Source organism: Equus asinus, chromosome 13 (genome assembly GCF_041296235.1).
Source record: "Equus asinus isolate D_3611 breed Donkey chromosome 13, EquAss-T2T_v2, whole genome shotgun sequence".
NCBI classification, from domain to species: Eukaryota; Metazoa; Chordata; class Mammalia; order Perissodactyla; family Equidae; genus Equus; species Equus asinus.
In genome coordinates, this window is record NC_091802.1 from 35,367,544 (window position 1) to 35,390,726 (window position 23,183).

At 48.5% G+C, this 23,183-nt stretch overlaps 1 long non-coding RNA gene across 2 annotated transcripts in view; it reads right to left on the reverse strand.

The window, feature by feature from the left end:
• Nucleotides 1-23,183, reverse strand: part of LOC106826274 (uncharacterized) — an 83,680-nt gene that overhangs the window by 38,155 nt on the left and 22,342 nt on the right. For both annotated transcript variants that reach the window (XR_011493786.1, XR_011493787.1), the window contains exon 2: nt 5,458-5,546. This is a non-coding gene — a long non-coding RNA (uncharacterized lncRNA). The remainder of the gene's footprint in view (nt 1-5,457; nt 5,547-23,183) is intronic.

Below are 23,183 nucleotides of genomic sequence, written 5' to 3' on the forward strand. Positions count from 1 at the left end.
TAAAAGGAAGTCTCATTAAAGATGCAGAATTTACCAACTTAACTTGCTGAAGTATCTCATTCATTTGTTCATTTGTCCATCAATTCAATAAACATGTATTAAGCATTGACTCTGTGCCAAGTGCTATGCTGAGGGTACTGTGGTGAGTGAGACAGACACAGTCCTTGCCTGGGAGAGCTAGCAGTAGACAATTCACGAGCTGTGGCATTAAAGTACTGCAGGAGGGGCTCATTGTTTTTGCCCTCCAGCACCCTACTCCTCCCTTTCTTCCAGCAGTAGAACTCCCCTTTCCAACAGGGAATGCCTTCTCTGTGATACAGAAAGGAGGCCGATTCCACCCACTCTTTCCAAAAGGTCAACCAGGAAACCCCATCCTCCTGGCCACAATGATTGGTTCAGGAATAGCCATGAGACCACAGACAAGCCCATCAGAGTCTCCCTGGAACTTTTCTGCCATTGCTATCCCGAAAGACCCTGTCTTTCCGCTGGTGTTGCTAAGCCACTGGTAGGATGCAAGTATGGAATGCTGATGGCCATCTTGCCGTCAGTGGAGATAACATGTCCAAGAAACTGAGAGAAGGAGAGAGAGACACAGAGCCTTAAAATTAGCTGCCGCACTGATGTTTCCAGTAATTGAGCCAAGAAATTCTCTTCTTTTTTTGGCTTAAGCTACTTTGGGTTGTGTTCCATCACTTTTATTTAAGATTCTGTCTTTGCAAGGAGGCCAAGTGCTGTGACGGGTAAGTACCAGGTACCATGGAGCTCCTAGCAGAAGCATCTCTTAGAAAATCACAGGTTATGGCAGGTACTTTGTCCTGTAATTTCTGTGTATATTCAAGATTTCAATGCTGATTATTGAACATTTATGCTCAAACTGCTGTTGCTGTACATTGCTACATTATGATGTCTAAAGCGTTGTATGGCCATTGATGCTTGGAAAACACTACACGACAACATACTGTCTCTAAGCCCTTGAAGAATAGTCTATAAGGGAGATACTCCTGGGCCCTCTATGTTTCTAGAGCCCTGAGAGAATAGCAGGCTGAAGCCACACAATGGTTCTGGCAGTGCAGGGGGAACCCTCAGTCACTGGCAGCTCAGAAGAGTCCAAATTGATCATGAACATCTGGCATCCTGCATCGCATACTTCATCCCAGCAAGACTCAGTCTGGTTCCCTAGCAACCTAGCTCCCTTCCTGTCCACTCCCCCAGAACTGCAGTCCATTCTTCCTCGTAGGCTAGTGGGTTCGTTCTCTGATGGTCTGATTCTCAAAGTCTCAGAGAAACTACCTCTTCCCTCCCTCAACTGCCCTCCACGAAGGGAATTCTCACTGTTCAGCTCATGTGACATTTACATGCAGCTTTCACAGTTTACCTTTCTCATCTTTCTTCGTCAGATGCTTACTGCCACCCCATGAGGTAAGAGTTATTCTCCCCATTTTACAGAAGAGAAAACTGAGGCTCAGAGGGTCTGAGTAACTTGCCTAAGGTCACACAGCTAGCAAATAAAGGACCTATGTTAGGACAGTTAAAGAAGATATCACCCCATCACAACAGACTGCATTCCACATGAATACTCATAGGCCAAACACTCTCCTCCCCAGGTTTCTGGACTTGTCCAGGTCATCTACTTTCAGTCTCACTGAAACTTTGTGCCACCTGCTGTTTTAACTGGCACAGGCCTTGAACCTGCTTTACCATCCTGGGTGGGGTTTCCACATGCTGCCCACATTCTCAGGGACATCTAGTCTCCTTCTGTTTTCCTTCTCACATGTGAACATCTCAGGAGGTCACAGGGTCACAGGCATAGGACAATGGTTGAAAAGCACAGAATCCAGGAGGCCTTTTGACAAGCAGAAGGATCAGGAGGCCCCAGACAGTTACAGCTAATATACAAGTTGACAACAGCAATACACACAACAATTCAGGGTGTGGCTGACATTTCCAAAACTACCGCAGGCTTTGCAGCAAAGAGAACTTGACCCCAGCAGGACTCTCCCTGACTCGCTGGGACAGGCTGAGGGGTATGTTCCACCAAGGCTGTGAGGTCTCTTGGAGAAACCAGAAGCAAAGCACTTTCTCCGGAAGAAGGCAGCACTGAGTAAGCAGAGATATTGTGCAAACTTGTTCAATTCAATTTAAAATTCCAAGGAAAACTCCGGGAGACATTCTGTCACGCTGTCAGCAGCAGCAGTTGCCTGTGACAGGGCTGGTCATTCTGAGCCAATTTGCCAACCCCAGGTAACAAAAGTCGATCTGTGCATGGGAATACATGCTTATGTGCATGCGTGCATCTGTGTGTGTGTAGTTTGATGATCATGGCATATAAACCAATCTTTTTGTAGGTCCAAAGCAGAGAAGTATTGGCAACTTCATTTGGTTCGAACTACTGTCTTGAAAAATGGAAAATCCCATATTCATTGATGATTTATTCACAACCCTGCTCTGAAGACTTGCTTTTCAAAATCAACAAGCAACCCAAAAGAACGATTTGGTTTTTATTTGACAAGCGGGCCTGAGAGAGGCAGGCCTTGCTCCCAATTACACTGGTACCTGGCAGCTAGGCAGGAGGGCAGACAGCTGGCCGTCCCAGTGCATCATCTGCTGGACTCAAATCAGACCCTTCCATGTTCGCCTCTGAACCCCTGTTTGCCTCATTTGCTGGCGAGATTATCCTGTTCTCTGCCTCTGTCTCCTCGCATGGACTCCACCCACACTCTGCTTCGAAGTGTGAAGTCTTCCCGGCCTCAAGCCCAGCCGGCGACTCCATCCCTGGCTTCTCAGCCTGGAAACATCTTTCCCTGGCTTCTCTCTCCCTCCACCTCCCTTGCTCCCTTGCTAGGCCCCACTCAGTGCCAGCACACCACAGGATGGCTCTTGCAAATGTTTTTAAATGTCTAGGAAATGTATGACAATGAAAATGCTTGTCATTTTTATCCAGATCTGTTCCCCTAGAGATGTGGGCAGTCTTGAGAAAACCTCCAAAAGGCAACAAGATGCTTTCAGGCAGAAGAGGCTCAGGGAGAAGCCGGGAGCCTTGCAACTTTGTTGAGGACCCAGGGAAAGAGAGACCTGGGAGGTGGCAGCCCAACAAGGGGCAGAGTCACCAGAAGAAAGCGGCTGCCAAGGGGAGTGAGCCCTGCAAAGGCACCTAGAAGAGTCTGCAGGTCCGATTTGCCCCAGGAGGGCTTTTTCAGGGGAAACACCCTGAAGCAACACGCCTGAGGCTGGCCATGCAGCCCTGGGTTTAGACGTGGCTGCTGGCTGTCTTGCAGGAGGAAGGCAGAAGTTGAGAAGAGGAAAAGGAGGCGGACAGAGGGTGTCAGGAGGCTAATTTGACTGGTTTTAGGGTCCCAACTATGATAGGGGCTTATACAACTCCTCCCTTCTTACAAAGCAGGAGGTTTCACCAATTCAAGGCTCTGGAGCTTGGTAGAGTTATGTAAAATGTGTAATACTTGGGACATATTTATACTAAAATATGATTTGCTGTTTATCTGAAATTCAAATTTAACTGGGCATCTTGTATTTTATCTGGCAACCTGGGGAGGGTGGGGACGCTCCCAGAAGGGATACAGAACCAACTGCCCAGCCTGTGCTGCTGTGATGGCATCTCCCCCACCCCACACTTCTTCCCAGAGGCTAAACCACTACTCTCAGCACAGATGAGGGACATGCTCACACTTCCAGGGGAACATCAAGAAGGTCTCAGGATGCACACCCAAGAGAGAAGTGTCAGCTCCCCTCCCAGGCCCCCGCCTCCGTGCCCCCAGCTCCTCAGCTCCCCAGCTTCAGGCTGGGCTCTGCCCCAGCTCACAGACTAAGGGTCTGAGCATCAGTGATTTCAGTAGCTCCCCACACCTCCCCATATTGCCAGGAGGTATTGGATACAGACTCAGAGTCGCATTTCTGGTCCCTACAGCGTCTCTTTTAAGAACAACTGTTTCTTTTCATCGTGACTATGCAAACAATAGATGTGAATGATTATATAAATGATCCGCTGTAAAAACAATGGAAAATAGAGACAATTGTAAAGGAAAGAACATGACACAATGCTGTTCTGCAGTCTTTTTGAATGCCTCTATGAACTTCTTTTTAGGTAACTGGTATCATACTGAATGTTTGGAGGTTTTTCTTGCTTTTTTCACTCAAGCTGTTTTTTCATTTGACGTCATCCTATTCAACTGAACTTTAGTCAATAAATATTTACCAAATGCCTTTTATCGGCCCCGCACTGTGTGCAGCACAGTAAAGAAGCCTGACAGAGTCTCTGCCCCGCGAGGCTGATGGTCAGGGTGGGAGCCAGACACTGAACCAGGGAGATAAGAAGAGGATGAAACAGTCTCCCACAAGGTCTGCAGTATAATTCAGTTGTGCATTTTGCTTTTGAGGAAATGTGTTCTTAAAAATGCAGAGAGAATATTCTAAAGCATTATATTTAAAGTAAATATTTTGTATATGACTCTAAGTGGTATAACATTTAAATGAAAATAGCTAATGTCTGATTGTATTTTATTCTTGCCTTACATGAGTCCTGGGCCTCCTGGGATTACTACTTAGTAAAGCACTCTGACAACTGTGGGGCCAAAATTCATCCTTCGACAGCATGATTTTTAGTGGCAGCATAGAATTCCTTTGTGTAAATAGACCATAAGCCCTTTATCTCTTATTGCTAAATATTTAAGTTGATTCTAAATATTTACTTTTATGAGAACAGAGAAATGAACATCTTCCTGCACAAATTTGTATGCAAATCTAATTATTTCTTTGGGATAAACTCTATAGTCCAGCTATTTCAATAATGAGCCTTGGGGCAGGGACTGGCTAATTATACACAAAATCCACGTCTTCGTCCTCCTGGGCACACACAGGACCACATCTCCTAGCCTCCTTGTAGTTAGGCGTGGCCATGCAACTCATTTCTGGCCAATGGAATAGAGGTGGGAGCGACGTCTCCACCCTTGCTGGGCCTGGCCCTTAAAACCTCTCATGCATGCTCTTCCATGCTCTTTCCTTTTCTTCTAAGAGTGCTCATAAGTCACGTGTTGAAAATGGCAGAGCCACAAGCTAGAAGGAGCCTGGGTCCCCGAATCACCACTTGGAGAAGAGCTGCCTGCTTGCTGGTCAGGATCACCCAGCTCAAACATTACACGAGCAGGAAATGAACTTCTGTTGTCCTAAGTCACCAGCATTTGAAGTTGCATCTGTTACAGCAGCTAGCAAATAACTGACATAGGAGTCCTGCCCCTGCTTCCACGCCTGAGTCCAGTCCCTATTGGGCATTCAAGGGGTAGAAATGCAGTGGCCCCCACTCCAACGTTCCCTCCCCAGTCACCTGTGCTCTTCCCCAGTGTCATCACAGGGACCAGGACCCAGTCTTGTTCTTGGCAGTCTTCCTCCCTAGGGATTGGCCCCAAAGCTGGGCCTCCATTGAAGCTGCCCTTCCTAGCCACTCACCTGGAAAGACCCCTGTGAAGGCTGCCAGCTTCCTGTTCTGGGACTTGTCTTGTAGCCTCTGCACCCGAAAGGCCAGCACCAATTTCTTTCTGTGGAGCAAAAAGAATCTACATTATCACAGGATAAATAAGCACACAGATTAGAAACAACTTATTCTTCAGGCTTGGCGGTGCACATCCCAAGCCCGGAAACCTCTATGTCATTTTGTCTCTATGTCTCTTTCATTAGAAAGCAAAGTGGATGATGCAGCCCTGTTTTGGGGAGAGCTGTGGGGTACAGCGCCAGAAGCCATCTGAATACGACGGCCTGGCTGCCTGGGGTTTGGGTGAGCAGGGGATGTGGGCTTTACTATCTCTCTCTAAAAGCCCCTTCTTCCCACTGTGTACCAGGAGGCATCTCTGTAGTCAGGAGACAGGCACTCAAGTCTCTTCAAGGAGGCTGCAAGCCAGTCCATCGTTGTGCTGTGACTGCCATCTAGTGGCAGAGGAAGTGTGAGGCCGTAAAGCATCCCAACCACCGTCAGTGTCCTAGGAGCACCAGACGATGACGGTCAAGATCAAAGTGGCTTCCTCCGACTGCCTCTCACAGCCCTTCCCTTTGCCTGACCAAAAACAAACAAACCCCTGTTTCCCGTCTAGTCTCTTGCAAACCATATGCTTTGGGGATTCTCTGCGACTAGCTCTTTTAATTTATTTCATTGTTATAAAAATGGTACATGCGCATCATTTAAAAATTAAAACACTACTGAAGACTTTGAAGAAGACAGTCACAAATCACCCCAAATCCAGCCACTCAGAAATAGCCAGCGTTAGTACTCGGGGCCAGTCACCACGGGCGTGTCTCGGTGCCATCCACAAGCAGAAAAGCTGTGTGGCTTCTAGGGGTTCACTGCTTGGGCTCTGGGGCCCAACTGCAGGCGATCCTGGCTGGCTCTGCCACTTCCTAATATATGACCGTGGGCAAATTACTCAACATCTGCATATCTCATTTTCTCTTCTTAAAAACAGAGACAATAGTGGCATCTCTCTCACAGTGAGAGACTCAACTCTGAAAGACTCGGGACAGTGAGGGAAAAGCTTCACATGTTAGCCATTATTATGATGGATGGAGGAACAGGCAGCTAGCAAGATATAATTTTAGGAGAACATATGTAACCATGCATGTTACTTTTTACATTAAAAAGAAACCAGTATGGGCAGTGAGAAGGACAGGGATAGTGAACCCATCACTGGAGAGAAAAGGAGCTCAATCCTCCTGGGTCCACAGGTGCATCTCCTGGCTGGTTCTTAACCCCCTGCTGCCAGCATGCCCCCAGGGATGCTGCCCCTAGCAGTAGCAGTTCCCACTCAGGAGGAATAAGAGTGCTAATAACCAACCAGGGAGAAGCAGAATTAGGAGAAAAAGCCCATGCTGCTCCTGGCACAAATCTCTGCGTCCCCTAAGGGCAGATGCTGGTTCTCACATCCTGTCGTCCCAGCTCCTCTTTCTGAGCCTGGCTTGACATGGATGCCCACTCACATGGACTAAAGGAATAAGTGACTGGCAGGTGGGCCTGGAAGGCCAGGCCTGGAGAGCCACTCCCTGGAGATGCCCCACACTATGAAGTCACTGGCAGAATTCCTGCTTCCTATCGACAGACTAGCTCTTACCCAATGCCTGCAGAAAATATCCTAGACGCACCTGTCATTTCATTCTCTGGGTTAGATATTATTATCGCCACTTTGCAGTTAGGTAAACTGAGGGTCAGGAAGACAAAGAAACTAATCCAGGGGCTCATAGCTAGGAAGTAGCTGACCCGGGGTTTAACTCCAGGATCCACACTTCTGACCCCCAAGCTCTTTCGACTGACCCTGTGCTTAGAGCAAAGGGAAAGTAATAATGAACCCATTTTCCTGTTATTTCCAAAGAACTTCAAGGATTTTCCACATCCAGGCACCACCCACATTCAGTCTAGCCAAGGAACCCCAGGGGCAATTTGAAGTTTGCTTTTTAATCCTTACATCCTTTAACAAGCACCAAAGAGAGTAAAATCTTGGCCATCTAGAATCCTTATGAAACTGGGGAGAGGCGATGGGTTGGTTAGTTGGTTGGTTAGTTCATTTCAAAGAGGTAACCCTAGCTTCTTCAAAGAGTCGTGTTAAGAAATAGGCATCACAGATCACCCAGGAAACTGTGACGGCTGCAGGAGCGACCCTCTCTCTCAGGTCTCTTCTCTACAATCTATTGCCTCCACAGCCACTGTCTTAGTTCTGGCTGATATAACAAACCACCACAGCCTGGGGGGCTTATAAATAACAGAAATTTCTTCCTCATGGTTCTGGAGGTTGAAAGTCTGAGATCAGGGTGTCCGCATGGTTGGTTCTGATGAGAACCCACGGCCGCATTCATAGCCTTCTTCTTGCTGTGTTCTCACGTCACTGAAGGGGTGAGGTGGCTTGCTGGGGTCTCTCTCATAAGAACACTAATCCCATTCACGAGGGCTTTGCCCGAAGGCCCCAGCTCCAAATACCATCACCTGGGGATTAGCTTTCAACATGTAAATCTGAGGGAGATGCAGATATTCAGTCTGTAGCAGCCACCAAAGTGACTGAATTTTCTCCAAAACAGAGCCAACCTTGCTGCTTTCTTACTTAAAACCCTTCCCTGGCCCCCTGTCACTAAAGAGTGAAGCCTAAGATGCCTTGCGTGACGTACGAGGGCCCACACTCTCTGGCCTGAGCCACCCCAGTCTGCACCCCCTTCTCTGAATAAGCTCATGCCTTCAGTCAAGCTGTTCCCTCTACTTGGAAATCCTTCTCCATTTTTCACATCAAGAAATCCTTGAGAAACACCAAAGCCCAACAAAAAAGCAAACAAAATCGTTACCCCTGGAAAGCTCTCTGACATCCCTCCGACAAAATTCATCCCTCCCTCCTTTGCGTTCAACTGAAGCAACTGGCCTTGCCTGGGTCTCCTTTACGGGCACCCAGTAGGTGCTCAGCAAGTGTTTGTTGACTGTCAGAGCAGATGCAGGATAACCAGAGTGATGTGAGACAAAGGATCAGGGAATAACGCTCTGGTAGAGAGTCTATCAGTGCCCATGCAGTGCTCCATCCAGGGGCTTCGAAGCCGCTGAGGAAGATGAAAGAATTCAAGGCTCATTCCTGTCATTGTGAAACGCATCTCACGTACCCCACCTCCTCAGCACCCTCACCCACTTCCCCGTGCCTGACTGCCATGCTGGCCTCCTCCCAGCCCCAAGTGGAACCTGCCCTGGCTCTGACCACCCCGAACCCAGAAGCAGGAGGTTGGATCCATTCCCACTCTGATCTGTGGGTGAGATGACCAAGTGATGCGGAGCTGACCGACAGGGCCAGCATGTTTTCCAGCTCCCCAGCTCCCCCCTCAGAATGTGAAGAGTGGACCCAGAGCTTCCAAAGGGAGGGAGGCCCTGAGAACAGTCACAGGGATGGAAGGAAAGCTCCTAGTGGGGTCTTTTCTCCCTTAACTCTGGGATCTGCCACCTAGGAATGGAGCATGACAGCCTATGTCCAATCCCCCTTGGGGGCCCTTTGAAGAAGGAAGCTGGCAGCCTGGAGTGTGCTGTCAACAATGGCCAGCCTTAGGTCAGAGCCCCAGGGGGCTGAAGGCATCGACACTGCCCCTTGTCCAGGATAGGGGCACATACCCTGGGACCAATATTCCCCTTCCATCCTCGCCTCTCCTCCTCCAATGAGTGGAAGGCTACGTCCATGATGAGGCTCTGGGAGGGGAGAGCACAGCATTCCTAGAAATGTGTCCCAGGATCCCCCGAGCCCACAGATTCGTCACACCTGGGTAGTCCTGACAGGATCCCTAGGTCTCTTTGTGTACTAGTTCGGCTTTGTACAGACATTGGAATTGGAGTCTGAAAACCTGGGTTCAAGTCCCAGTCCAACCACTTCCTAGCCACGTGACCTTATGGAAGGTACTCCCCACCTTGAGGCCTCAGGCTGCTCAGGAGCATGAGAGGATAAACTAAGAGCTACCTCCATGGCCTCTCCCAACTCTAACCCTACAGTCCTCAGTAGTGACCATAGAGGGGGAAAAGAGAGGAGGAGTTATGCATGAGGCTCCCACTCAACTTTGCTCATCCCCAGATGTAGCAAATGAATGTCTGACTGGCTGTGTTACCCCATCTACCCAAAATGTGCCTGCACCTTGATTAAGAAAGGAGACTCCTGATCTTCATCTTGACTTCATATAAGAAAGACGTCAGCAAAATGACCCATGAAGGTCAGGGGAGACTCAAAGACCATCTGGGCAATCCCCACGCTTTACAGGCAAGGGAGATAAAGTCCTGGGGGGTGGAAGCAGAGCTGAGATTGAAGCCCAGGACTCCAGGGGGTGACTGGTCCAGGTGTCTGGACCATCCTATCCTTCTCAGAAGCCACTGAGACCAAAATGGCACTAGAGGCGCTAGTGTGATGTGCGTTGAATATGAATGCAGAAATTATTAATTCTAGAAATCCAGCTGCATTAGAGCTCAATTATTTGCATGATCTCAGCAATGGCAGTTTCATATATTTGGAGTTAATTAAACCATTTTTGCATCTTATAAGAAAGCTGGCATAATGCACTGGTTCATTCCATGCATCTAAAGAAAGCTATGGACTTTGCCCCCAAAATACAAACACCCAATTCTGAAACAATTCCAAAGGGTTCCCAAAACCAATGAAACCTACAGATAATCCACCAGGTGTTCTTGGTCCCCAGATTAAGAACTCCCAGAGAAGAAAGACCTCAGAATTTTTAGTTAAAAGTCCAAGGTTCAAATCTTGGCTCTACCATTCACTAGCTCTATGACCTTGGGCCAGTTCCCAAATCTCTGAGCCTCCATTTCCTCATCTGTGAAATGAGATAACACCTCCTACCTCACAGGGTAGTTCTAGGATTAAAAGAGATGGGAAGTCTCATAACATAGGGTTTGTGGTCAACAATAAGTCATAGAGACTGAGTATTGTCTTTGTGCCAGGCTCTGTCCTATGTACTTTCCCTGCACTGTCTCAGCACCCCTAGAAGACATGTCCTGTTATTATCCTCGTTCCACAGATGAGGAAGCTGAGATGCAGAGACGTTAGAAATTTGCCCAAGCCGACATAGCTCCTAAAGAGCCATTGCAAGGCCAGGTAGTGGGCTCCAGAGGCCCTGTTCTCAACCACTGCATCATATTGTCTCATTGAATGACAATTCAATTTACTCCAGAAGTGTGGTTTTAAAAAAAAATTAAGAGCAGATAAGAGAGAAGAAGAATAGAAAAGAACAGACGGATCACATGAGGAATGAGTTGACCCAAGGACTCTTTTCAAACCTGCCCATTTTGCCCTTTTCTTGGGACAGAGGCAGACCAGCAGGGTCCTGAGCCCTGGGCAGCAGAGGGCCCTTGCTGTCAGCGTCACCCAGGTTCCAGAGACTTGCGCTATGAAGACACGTTTACATGTGCAGGCACCGTCCTAGATGCTTTCCATAAATCCTCCTGTTCAATTCTCATTATCCCTGTGAGATAGAAACTACTGTTCAGCTCCATTTTACAGATGAGGAGACTGAGACACAGGTTAAAAAGCTACCCCAAGACCACAGCCTAGAGGGAGGCAGAGCTGGGCAGAAACCTCAGATTGGCCTGAAGCCAAAGCTTTTAACTGCTGCTCTAAACTACCTCCCACTACAGGGCCCCAGAGACAGTTTAATATGACTGTCAAATCCAGGTCAAAGTGGGGAGGGGTTGTTAGGGACGGAAGTCAAACAAACACAACCCATACACTGCCCACTGGAGCGGACCCTACCCAGTGTGAACTGCTTGGGTGTGGTGGGCTCATCAGAGAAGCCGTCCAATGGCTGGAGGAGGGAAGTGAGTTGGAGAGTAAAGGGCTGGTAGACAAGGGAGGGGATACTTTAAAAGAGGAAGTCAGGGATTTGAACTCCAGCTAGGAAAGAACAACAGTCTGAGTTCCAGGGCCCCTGGGAAAACTCACACCCCCATCAGCCTGCAGCTCAGCACCCCATGGTCTGGCGTAAACACTAGCAGGGCACAGGGACAGCCCCTCACCCCATCCCCTCCAGGCAGGTGAACTAGACCTCATTCCTTGGCTCTGAATCCAGCTGCGGGATTAGCAGCAGCAAGTCAGTGGGGTGAGACAGAGACTTTCCAAAGGAAGTCGTACAGGGCAAGGGAAAAGCCGACGCCCGCTTCTACATGGGTGTTCTTATGTCCCTCATCTTGCTTCACAGTAGTGTTTCCTAACCTTGGCCACACAATGGAATTACCTGAGGAGCTTTTACAAAATACCAACACTCTCTAGGGATGGCCCCTGGAGATTGGTACGTCAAAAATTCACCAGGGGTCCGAAACTGCAGCCAGGATGGAGAATCCACACTTGGTTCATCACCCTCCATGTCTCATCTAGGACAGCCTGTTAAAGCCCCACGAATCAAAGTGTGGTCCGTGGAAACTCAGCATCAACATGGCCTGGGAGCTTGTTAAAAATGCAGAAACACAGCTCCCACCCGAGACCTCTTGAATCTGAATCTGCATTTTAACAAGATCCCTGGATGGTACATGTTCACAGTAGAGAGCGAGAACCACCGGTTTAGACCTTGGCTCTTATACTCATCCACCCACCACTTCCCATCTGGACAGCCAGCAGCTCTTCAACTCACCACCTCCCTCAGCCCGAGACGGGAACCAAGATGTAATGCAGGAGTTCCCTAGTTTTTGCATGCCTCAGAAGCATCTGGGCAGCTCACTAAAAATGCAGTTTCCCTGTGCCCAGGTGTGTGAAACAAGCACCCCCTGCCCCAGGTGCTTCTGATCCAGGTGATCCAGAGGCTGTGAGTAGAAATGCCCTGTTATAGTAAGGAACATGTGGGCATCAGAACCGGGTGAGTTACACCCCGAATTCTGACTCTGCTACTTGCCGTATGTATGAATTTATAGGAGTCACGAAATTCTCTGAGCCTGTTTTCTCATCTATAAAAATCAGGATCTCACTTATAGTGATGTTATGTATTAAATTGTCTTCCCCTACCAAAAAAAAAAAAAATCAAAGTCCTAACCCCCAGTATCATAAAATGTGACCTTATTTGGTAACAGAGTCATTGCAGGTGTAATTAGTTAAAATGGGGTCATACTGGAGGAGAATAGACCCTTAATCCAAAATGTCTGGTGTCTTTATCAGGAAACACCCAGACACGTGAGGGGAGAAGGCCATGCGGGAAAGGAGGCAGAGATTGGAGTGAGGCATCTGCAAGCCGAGGAACGCCAATTGCCACAAACCACGAGAAGATAGGAAGAGGCAAAGAGGGGGTCTCTCCTAAGCTTTCAGAGGGATCTTGGCCCTGGGACACCCTGATTTCTACTGTCTTAAGCCACCCAGTTTGTGGTGTTCTGTTATGGCAGCCCTGAGAGAGGACTACAAATCAGGTTCAAGGATTAAGACGCTAAAGTGTAAGAGTCTCTACAGATAGGAAATATAGAGAAAGGAGGGCTCCCATCTCCTGGACCCCAATTTCTGATCTCCTGGTCCTTTGTCAGCACTCAAACACAACAGCGTTACAGCTGCCCATTCATTCAGGGAGCTTAGGGTCCAGAGTGAAGTAGCAGGGAAAATTCTTTGCAGGGTGACACAGGAAGAAACTCAAAGCATTTGTTCCGTGAGCAACCAGACAACAGCTCTCAAACCAGAGTAAGGTGATCAAAACCTAACTCTGCCTGTGCAGAGAGGATGACAGTAATGATAGCCCTGCACGGCCACAGCAACTGTCAGTGGCCCAGAAGGAAGCCTGCCCCCAGCGCGGCCCGCTTGCCTCCTACCCGCAGTGCCAAAGGAAAACACAAAGGCTGGATCAAAGAGCTAGTCAGACTTGGAAAATAATTTCAGAAAAGTCATAAAATCTTAAAAGGAACTTTGAGTGATGCCAACTGGATGGGGGAAAAGAGAAAAGAGATGCAAGGGCAAGTCTATTTGAATATGAAAAGCAAAGAATTGCTCTTAGAGGGCATGAAGAATCCTAAGACATCCATGCCAGAAGGGGACTCAAAACTCCCTCCCTGTCTGCACCCCCACATTCACTGCAGCGTTACGCACAAGAGCCAAGACGTGGAAACAACCTAAGTGTCTGCCAATGGATGAATGGCTAAAGAAGATGTGGTGTATATATACATACATATATATACACAAAGGAATATGACTCAGCCATGAGAAAGAAGGAAATCCTGCCATTTGCAACAACGTGGATGGACCTTGAGGGCATTATGTTAAGTGAAATAAGCCAGAGAGAGAAAGACAAATACTGTATGATCTCACTTATATGTGGAAGTGATATCTAACCTGAAGCAAGTTTGCTCACCCGTTGAGCACCCGTTGACACCGGGTGTGGTGGAAGAAAGCAGGAATTTTATTATTGCACAGCACTGAGCAAGGAGAAAGGGCAGCTAACACTGAAATCCCAAACTCCCTGAAAAGCTAAAAGGAAGAGTTTTTATTTGGGGTTTTAGAGAGAGGAGGGGGAGCATATGGCCTTGCTGGTCAGAGCTTTCCCACCAGCCTGTCTTTGGCCTTGAGACTGCTTGCAGAGAGGAGGGAGCCCGTGACCTTGCTGTTCAGCAGCTTTCCCACCAGCCTGTAGCTCCTTGTGGGGAGAAGATAACAAATCCAGGTAGTTATCCTTGGCCATTTGTCTCCAGGGAGGATAGTGGATCCTGGAGCCAGGAAGCCAGGGAGTAAGCAGGAAATGAGCACTTTTGTTTTAACCCCACATATGCTGGGTTTAATGTAGGGAAACCAGTATCAGGGCTGGTACCAGAATCTAAAAAAGCTGAACTCAAAGAAACAGAGAGTAGAATGGTGATTACCAGGGCCTGGGAGGTTGGGGAGATGAGAGTGCAAACTTCCAGTTATAAGAGGAGTAAGTTCTGGGGATCTAATGTACAGCATGGTGATTATAGTTAATAATACTGTATTATATATTGGAAAGGTGCTAAGAGAGTATATCTTAAATGTTCTCACCATAAAAAAGAAATGGTAGCTATGTGATGTGGTGGAGGCGTTAGCTGACTCTACAGTGGCAAGCATTTTGCAATATATAAGTGTATCAGATCAGCATGTTGAACACCTTAAACTCACACAGTGTTATATGTCAATTATATGCAAATAAAGCCAGAAAAAATTTTTGAAAAAAACAAACCATCTCCCATCCCTGTTGCCGAGAAGTCAGTGAGCTCACCCTAAATCATTTTACAGGTAGGGAGCCAGGAGGAGCTGCTGAATCTTGTAACAGACCTGGGACCCAAGACTTCTGACCCTCAGCCCGCAGCTTGTCCCACCACACTAGGATTCCTGGGAAGTGCGTCATTCACTGGTCTCTGTAAGATTATCAAGTCCCAGCTGGGTTGATGGGGAGTGGTCCTCTCAAGCCATCAAGCTATGAGCACGTGAAAGGAATCCCAAAAGGGTGTGGCAGCAGGGATCTTGCCATCAAAGTCGATGCAAAGAGAAAAATGTTGTTTTGTCATAAAAAATCATACCCAGAAACCCTGCAGGGCAGCAACCCTGGACGGCACTCACATAAGCCCACATGTGGACCCTGCCCTGACATCTGCGCTGCACAGACATGGAACCTGCTGGGCTCCCCTTCCTTAGACTGTGTCCTGACCCTTAGGAACCTAGAATGGCTCAGCCAGAGGGGACTTCTGCTCAAACCCTGTCATTTCACTCTAAAAGGCGGGCCCTAGGGGCCAGCTTGGTGGTGTAGTGGTTAAGTCTGTGTGCTCCACTTTGGCAGCCCACAGTTCAAGGGTTCAGATCCTGGTCACAAACCTACGCACTGCTCATCAAGCTATGCTGTGGCGGCGTCCCACATACACAATAGAGGAAGATCGGCATAGATGTTAGCTCAGGGCCAATCTTCCTCAAACAAAAAGAGGAAGATTGGCAACAAACATTAGCTCGGGGCCAATCCTCCTCACCAGAAAAAGTAAAATCAAATCAAATCAAAATAAATAAAAAGCAGGCCCAGAAAGGGGAGGAGCTAGCCCAAGAGCAGTGTGGGGTCAGGGAAGGAGGCAACTTGAACTCAGATCATCTGGCTTCAATTCTACTTCCCCACAATGCTAGAATTTGGGGGTTATAAGTGTTATGGACTGAATGTGTGCCCTGAGAATTCATAGGTTGAAGCCCTAACCCGCAATGTGACTGCACCTGGAGATGAGACCTTTAAGGAGGGACTTCAGCTTAAATGAGGTCATGAGGGTGGGGTCCTAACCCAATAGGACTGGTGTCCTTCTAAGAAGAGGGAGAGACCAGGAGAGGGCCCACAGAGGAAGGGCCATGTGAGGACACAGGGAGAATGTAGAGACAAGTCAAGGACAGAGCCTTCAGGGGAAACCAGCCCTGCAGGTACCTTGATCTTGGACTTCCAGCCTCCAGGACTGTGAGCAATAAATTTCTATTTTTGAAACCACCCAGTCCGTGGTATTTTGTCATGGCAGCCCTGGCAGACTAATACAGTAGGGGTCTCCCTCAGGCCCCCTCAAGTATTGGGCATTTTTACACTAATGCCTGCTAGAGCTTGAGGACCACTAAGCCAAGACTCCCTCCATCTTGGGCCTGAATGCATCTCACATAAGTTGGGTTCGATCACCATCATCCCAAAGGCCTATGAGCTAATTAGAGGCCTTTGAGAGGACTGGGGGAGGTGAACTGGAAATAATGAAAAGTCAGAACCCTAGAACATATTAAAATAAATTGTTTCAGTATTTCCAGTTACTTGATTCAAGTATAATTTCTTATTACTAAAGTCCAGTTGTTATTTCCAATTACCAGATATTAACTTGTGTCTTTTTTTTTTTTTTAAGATGGGCCCTGAGCTAACATCTGTTGCCAATCTTCTTCTTTTTTTTTTCCCCCTTCTTCTCCCCAAAGCGCCCAGTACATACTTGTATATTCTAGTTGTAGGTCCTTCTGGCTCTGCTATGTGGGACGCCACCTCAGCATGGCCTGATGAGCAGGGCCATGTCTGTGCCCAGGATTCAAACTGGCAAAACCCTGGGCTGCCCAAGTGGAGGATATGGACTTACCACTCGGCCATGGGGCCAGCCCCTAGTGTAGTTATTAACACCACAGAATTTTAGAACTACGAAGGATCTCAAAACCCCTGTTTGCAAATAAAGAAACAAATGCCAGAAAGGTTGCGGGACTTTTCTAAGATCACACAGCAAACAGGTGTCAAGACAAGAACTCGGAATGAGGAAATTCTTGACTGCCTCATGCAGGCACAAGTGACTAGGATGGTTTCAGCTCCACCCACCCTCTCCTTAGAGCTGCCCACCAGGCCTCTCCACACCATCCTGGCCTATTTATGACAATACAAACCACTGACCTCAGCAAGAAGCCACCTCTGTTTCTTGAAACAGTTTCCTTCAATTTTGTTCTGAGCATCCTTGGGGCCATGAAGTTCCTCTGGGCACATGTGCATGACTTTCCCACCTCCTCCCACCAGGGCAGGCAATCATGCCATTGAGGGCGCCAAAGGGGAGCCTGCCTATCCCCATCCCTCTTTGGGGAGGAGAGGGCAATGTGCCACCTGGAAGTGCACTCTCCCTAGAAAGCACCCGAGACGAGCCACCTGCAGTGGGGACAGGAGCCTTGCAGGGGTGAGGGGTGGGGAGGCTTAGAATGTACAGGGGATTAGGCAGCCTCACATCTGCTGCCACACAGAGCAGAGCCAGCCCACTTCGCACATCCCACTCAAAGGGATTCTAAACCCCGAACCCCAGCACCCAGAATAGGCCCAGCTGCTCAAGGACACACATTTCCTTTAGATTTCCTACTGTATTTCTGCCTCTGGATAGGAGGATATTATAATTTGTTATCATGCCCATTTTATAGGACACTGAGGGTGAAAGAAGCGAGGCGACTAGTCCAAGGACAGTTGGTTATTTACGCAGCACAGCAAGGATAAGAATCTGGGGGATCTGCATCCAACACTGTGCCTCTCCGCCACACAGTCCTGCCTGGAATCCCTCTATTAGGCAAATTCTGGTAAGTCATTGCCTTGCTTAAACCCTTCCATGGCTCCCCATTCTCCCAGGACCACATCCCAGCTCCTGAGCCTGGCTGGGAGGACCTTCATGACCTGGCCTCTTCCCGCTGCTGCTGTCGCTCCCGCTTTGTGCCCTACAGCTTGCCTCTGTGCCTTTGCCAAGGCTGTTTCCTCTGCTAGCCATGCCCTTCCCCTCCCTCTCCACTTGGCAAATGTCCATTCTCCCTTTAAGAGTCTAGCTTTGTTCAACCGCAGTCTGCCTTTTCCCTATAAATGCTTCTGGGGTTGCAGTGACATTGCTGCCCTTTTGGACTTGGCTGCGAAAGCCTGGAAGGCAGGCACTGGCTCTTGTCCATCTCTGATTCCCCAGCGCCCTCACAGCACGTGCAAAACGTAGACTGCAATGACTGGAATGGATTCCAGCTACTGCCCACCACACTGCATAGGACGGGCGGGAGGCAGCCCCCAGAACCAGAGACTCCTGCAGAAGAAGATGGAAATACTCAGACAGACTCTTGGCCAAACTACTCCTCTCTCTACATTGTGAACGCACAAAAGGTTCCAGCAATAATCATTCTTTAAACAATAATAGCAAAATGTCTACATGTTTCCAAGGGATGGGGGAGTGCACAGAGGCTATCTTTCCCAAGGATGTCACTCCCAGGAAGTCAGAATGAAGCAAGTTCTTTGGCGGGCGTCAGGAGGACGGCCTCAGAGAAGCCCAAGAGCAGATCCTGGAACTGAGGGGGTGAAGGAGGAACCTCTCACCAAACTCACCGGGTCACTGGGTCTTCACCCAGCCCCCTGTCACGCCCGCCCCGCTCAGGGTGGAGAGACAACAAAGGAAAGCTAAACGCAAACTGGTTGATGTTGCTGCTTCTTAGCAGACCGCTGGGACCACTGCAATGGATTCCAATAGGATTTACATACCTACAGCTAATCATTATATTGTGGGGTCCTGCAGGAAGTGATTCGTAGGGCTGCTGGTGGGAGACAGGGGATCAAAGGGCCTTTAAAAAATACAGAGGTCAGGGGTGCACCCCAAACTGATTAAATCATGGAGTTGAGTCCTGAGCATGAGAATTTTTTAAAGCTCCCAGGTGATTCTAATGTCTGGGCGTAGCTGAGAAATGCTGGCCCAGATGCAGGGCTGGGAAACCAGTGTCAGGCAGGGCATCCAGCTGTTCATTCATTCATCCTGCTTCCCCGAGACCTGCTCCTGCCAGTCACCGGGCCAAGTGCAGTCACAGAAGGAGGAGCTGAGCTCTCGGCTTCCCTGGGTTCCCGAAGCTCATGGGCTGCTCCCAGCAGCGTGAGGCCTGGCCTCTGGGAACAGGGTATGGTGTCAGGGGCTGGGGTGCCATCTAGGATGGGGATTCCCAGGCGTTCCGTACTCACAGGCGTGAAAAAATAAAAAATGAGGGACCTGGTGATGTTGGTTGGCCAGCTTTTTATTTTTTCAAAAAAAGGAATGGAGTATTTTTTTAAAAGAACTGCTGGGGCTGGCCCAGTGGCGTAGCAGTTAAGTTCACGGATCCCACTTTGGGGGCCCAGGGTTCGCCGGTTTGGATCCTGGGCGCAGACCTACACACCACTCATCAAGCCATGCTGTGGCAGGCATCCCACATATAAAGTAGAGGAAGATGCTACCTCAGTGACAATCTTCCTCAGCAAAAAGAGGAGGATTGGCAGCAGATGTTAGCTCAGGGCTAATCTTCCTCAAAAATAAATAGATAAGTAAATAAAAGGAACTATTATTGATCATTAAAATCAATTCATAAAAATGAATCTCATTTTAAGTCCCCTGGACTGTAAGACCTTTTGGAAGATGACAGCTGCCTATTGTTTTCAGCTGTGCTCCCAGGACCAGGGGAGGACAAGAATTTGGAATAGAATAACGGGAACAGCAAAGGTGATCATAACTGATGTTTCTGAAACACTGACTATGCAACCACGTGCCAGGCCCTGACGCTTAGCTCTTTCGTGACCTCCCTGAATTCTCACAACAACCCTGGAAGGTACTTGCATCACTCGGGGGTCAGTATAAGAAACTGGAACAACTCCGGGTCTTTTAAGCAGGAAGGGATGTCATAAAGGAAATTGGGCACCACAAAGTCATTAGAAGGGCTGTCTAGGTGTCCGAGACTGATTTCCAGGACAATAAGACCTGGTCAACTTTGGGAGGTGTTCCCCTGAGGCCGACACTTGAACTACTGAGTCCACAGCACAGCTCATCGCTGTGAGCCAGCCATCGGAAACTAGGATCAAGGATCCTTCACCCCCACTGCTGTTCCCATAACTACCTCTCATCCCAGGAGGCTGGGGACAGGATACCGGAACGTTGCTGCAAAAGCTCTTGCTGCTCCACACCCTTGATTACCAGCAGAAGGGCCAGGAGGAAGGTCTGTGCCTCCTCCTCACTCGGCCTTCCAAATCCCAGGCAAATGTCTCTGATTAGCAGACCCTACACTGCATTCTGAACCGTGGCTGCAAGGGCATCTGGAAAACGTAGACTTAGCTTTCCAGGCTCTAAAGTACAGGGAGGCAGCCTGGAAGGAGGGCAGCATGGAGATCGAGCAAGCCAATCCACAGCATCACTAGCCAAACCATAGTAATTACTAGCACTCTTTCTACATCTTACACATAAGAAAACTGAGGCAGGGGGAGGTTAAGCAATTTGCTCATCGTAACACAGCAAATTGGTGGTGAAGTCAGGATTTGAACCCAACGGATCTGACTTCTAAGTCCTCACTCTTAAAATGATCCCTTTGAAGAAAGGACAGTTCGCAACCTTAAACAACATATTATAAGAGAGATATCCTTTTTTTGTTACTGCAGAAAATTACAACATCAAGCTTTATTTTTTGATATGACACTATTAAAGAAATTTGTCAATATGGTGCTTTAAATTCAGCAGACCTGCTGAAGTAGAATTCAAATATTTAAGAACTTTTTTTAATAGCCATTATATAAAATCCACTTCCACGTGTTGATGGAAATAGAAGGATGAAGCAACACGATTTCATTCAACCCAGAATATTCTGGGAGAACGGAGGGAAGCAGAGAAACCACAGCCCTGGGACACCAGAGGTTTGTCCGGCGTTCTTACAGGGCCACAAAGAGAGACAGATCGGTGCCTGGAGAGGATTTCAGGACCTTCCCATTCCAAGACTATTTATTGGAGTCAGGAATGTATGGAACGATGCCAAAGACGAAGGACAAGCTGATCAAGGGTGAGCAATGATTCCCAAACCCTCACCTGGGATCTAGGGCGCAGACGCAGAGGCCTGCTGTGGTCACTCAGGAGGGATCAACCAGCAGCAGCATCACAGCCACTCTGGCCCCTGACTACCTGATCTCAGGATCCTTGGGTAGCCACCCTCCTTTCTTCAAACTTACAAATCTGCCCTCTAGAGGTGGAGTCTAGAACCCCAGTCAACGTGTCTGATTTTCCTTCTTCTCTGTCTCCAACACAGACAAAAGAACACTTTAGGGGAAGAAAGAGAATAAAGTCAGATGAGGTTTGAGATTAACTGAGTTTTCCCTATATCTTTTAACTCTCTTTGGTTTCTATGCCTATCGGGAAGCATGAGTGGTCTACATCCTTTAGCCAAGCATCTTAATCTTTGCTAACACAGAGCCATGGCATGCCTGGAGGAATAATTGGTGGATAGTTAGACAGACGAATGGTTTAATCGATGAATGGATGAATTGGTAGATAGATAATGCTGAAAAGAGAGAGGAACAGAGACAGAGACAGAGAGAACTGACTTTTAACAGTCGGCCAGCAAGGCCAGAGCTGGAACAAGTACCGTCTCTCCAGAAACGTCAGGAAGAAGAGTGTGAATTCCAGGAGTCTGCTGGTGTAGACATCAAAGAATATTCAAATGGCCAAAAGAAACAGCAACAACAAAAAATAGCAGTCACCAAACTACAAAAGGGCAAACGGAGTAATTCTAAACTTCAGTAATTAGAAATAGAAAGGAAACCAAATAGAAAGAGGGACCTTTGTAAAACCTTAACACCTCTATCTACTACCAGGTTCAAAGTCAAGTTCAAACCAATCAGCAAAACTCCTGAGAGGACCTGTGGCTGCAAGAAACCCTGCTGAGGTCACTGGGTCCCTCCCCTGCCTCACGGCAGAGCCGTTCCTAAACTGCCCTTCCCCGGAGCGGAGACCTGCCACAGCCGGGATCGCATCCACTGATCCTGCACCTTGGAGAAATTCTCTTTGAAATGAAAGGATCGCTTGGGCAGCGTCTTTTTCTTCTCTTGCCCAATCGTGCGTTACCAAAAGGAAGGATAAGCTGCAACTGTCGGGTCCAGTGGTCCCACTTTCAGTCCGGGACGTCCACGTGTGCGCCATCCTCAGCAGATTTGTCCCTACAGCCAAGGCCATCTCCTCCATCCAGGTTAGAATGCCCAGGAAATCAGAGCCAGGGCTGCTGCTGTTTCTGCACCTCTGGGCAGGAAGGAAGGAGTGGATGGAGAAAGTAATCAACTGTTTGCGTGGGGATGGCAGGGAGCTGGCACGGAGGGGGAAGGTGGAACACACACAGGTCTTTGGGTTGCATTTCTACTCTGTCAGCTGGCCCCTGTGTATCCTTAAGCAAGTTACCTCACTTCTCTGAACTTCTGCTTCTTGATCTACAAAAAGGGATAGTAGTGTCTTTCTCCTGATGCTGTTTCGTGAAGAAAGATGCTGAGTGTAAAGAGGCCCGTCCAGCAATCGGTGAAGGCTGTCGTCATGGAGGTCAGGCCCTGCCTGCTCCCAGCTCTGCACCCCTGCTCCAGCTCTGCCCAGGCTGAGGTCTCTGACCGCGCATGCCGGCTCTGTGCCTCCCTCACTCCCCCAAGCAAAGGCAGCCCCAGATTGAAAGTGTGGCCTCAGCACAAAGCCGTCCTTGCTGCTATCCCACCCTCATGGGGTTGCTCCAGCATCAGAGATGGGCCTCGGCCCCGGTGTCGGCCTCTAAGGTCTTATTCTCATAAACTGCTCAATGGTCTTACTGAACGTTTGCTGAGTACCTGCTAACTCAGGGCCCCCCTTGGACAGACATCCTGCCTGACTCCTGCCTTGCTCTTGCTGTCCCTCTCCCAGTGACTGGAGCCCCTGTTTGGAGGCAGGTACTCTGTTATTCAGAGAGAGCTCCCTGCCAACTGAATCCTAAGTATCTCCTACACCAGAGTTCCTGCAGCTGGACTCCGCCCACTTCAACTGCCTTCACTTCATTCCAGCCCCACCCCTGCTTCAGGCTGCCCGCTAGAGCCTCCCAGACACCTCCTGCCTTCCTGCTGAATCTTTCTCCCTCTGCGCAGTGTGGCTTAATAGAACAGACTGTAGAATCAGACTGCCCTGCTCATCTACTGTGTGACCTTGGGCAAGTTCCTTCACCTCTCTGAACCTCATCTATAAAAGGAGGATAATAATGGCTTCACCAGGCCCTGGAGGAAATTCAATGGATGGTGTACCTCCTGAGATCAGCACAGTGTCTGGCGCATCAGAGGGAAAGGCCAACTCCCTCCCTTTTGCCTCCTCCCACCCCAGATGGCCTGTAACTGGTCACGCCTAGCTAACTCCAGAGATATGACAGCGGTCATTAAAACAAATTTGTCACTGGATTCTATAGCCAGGTGGCACATGACAGCTATTAATTTTTCACATGAAA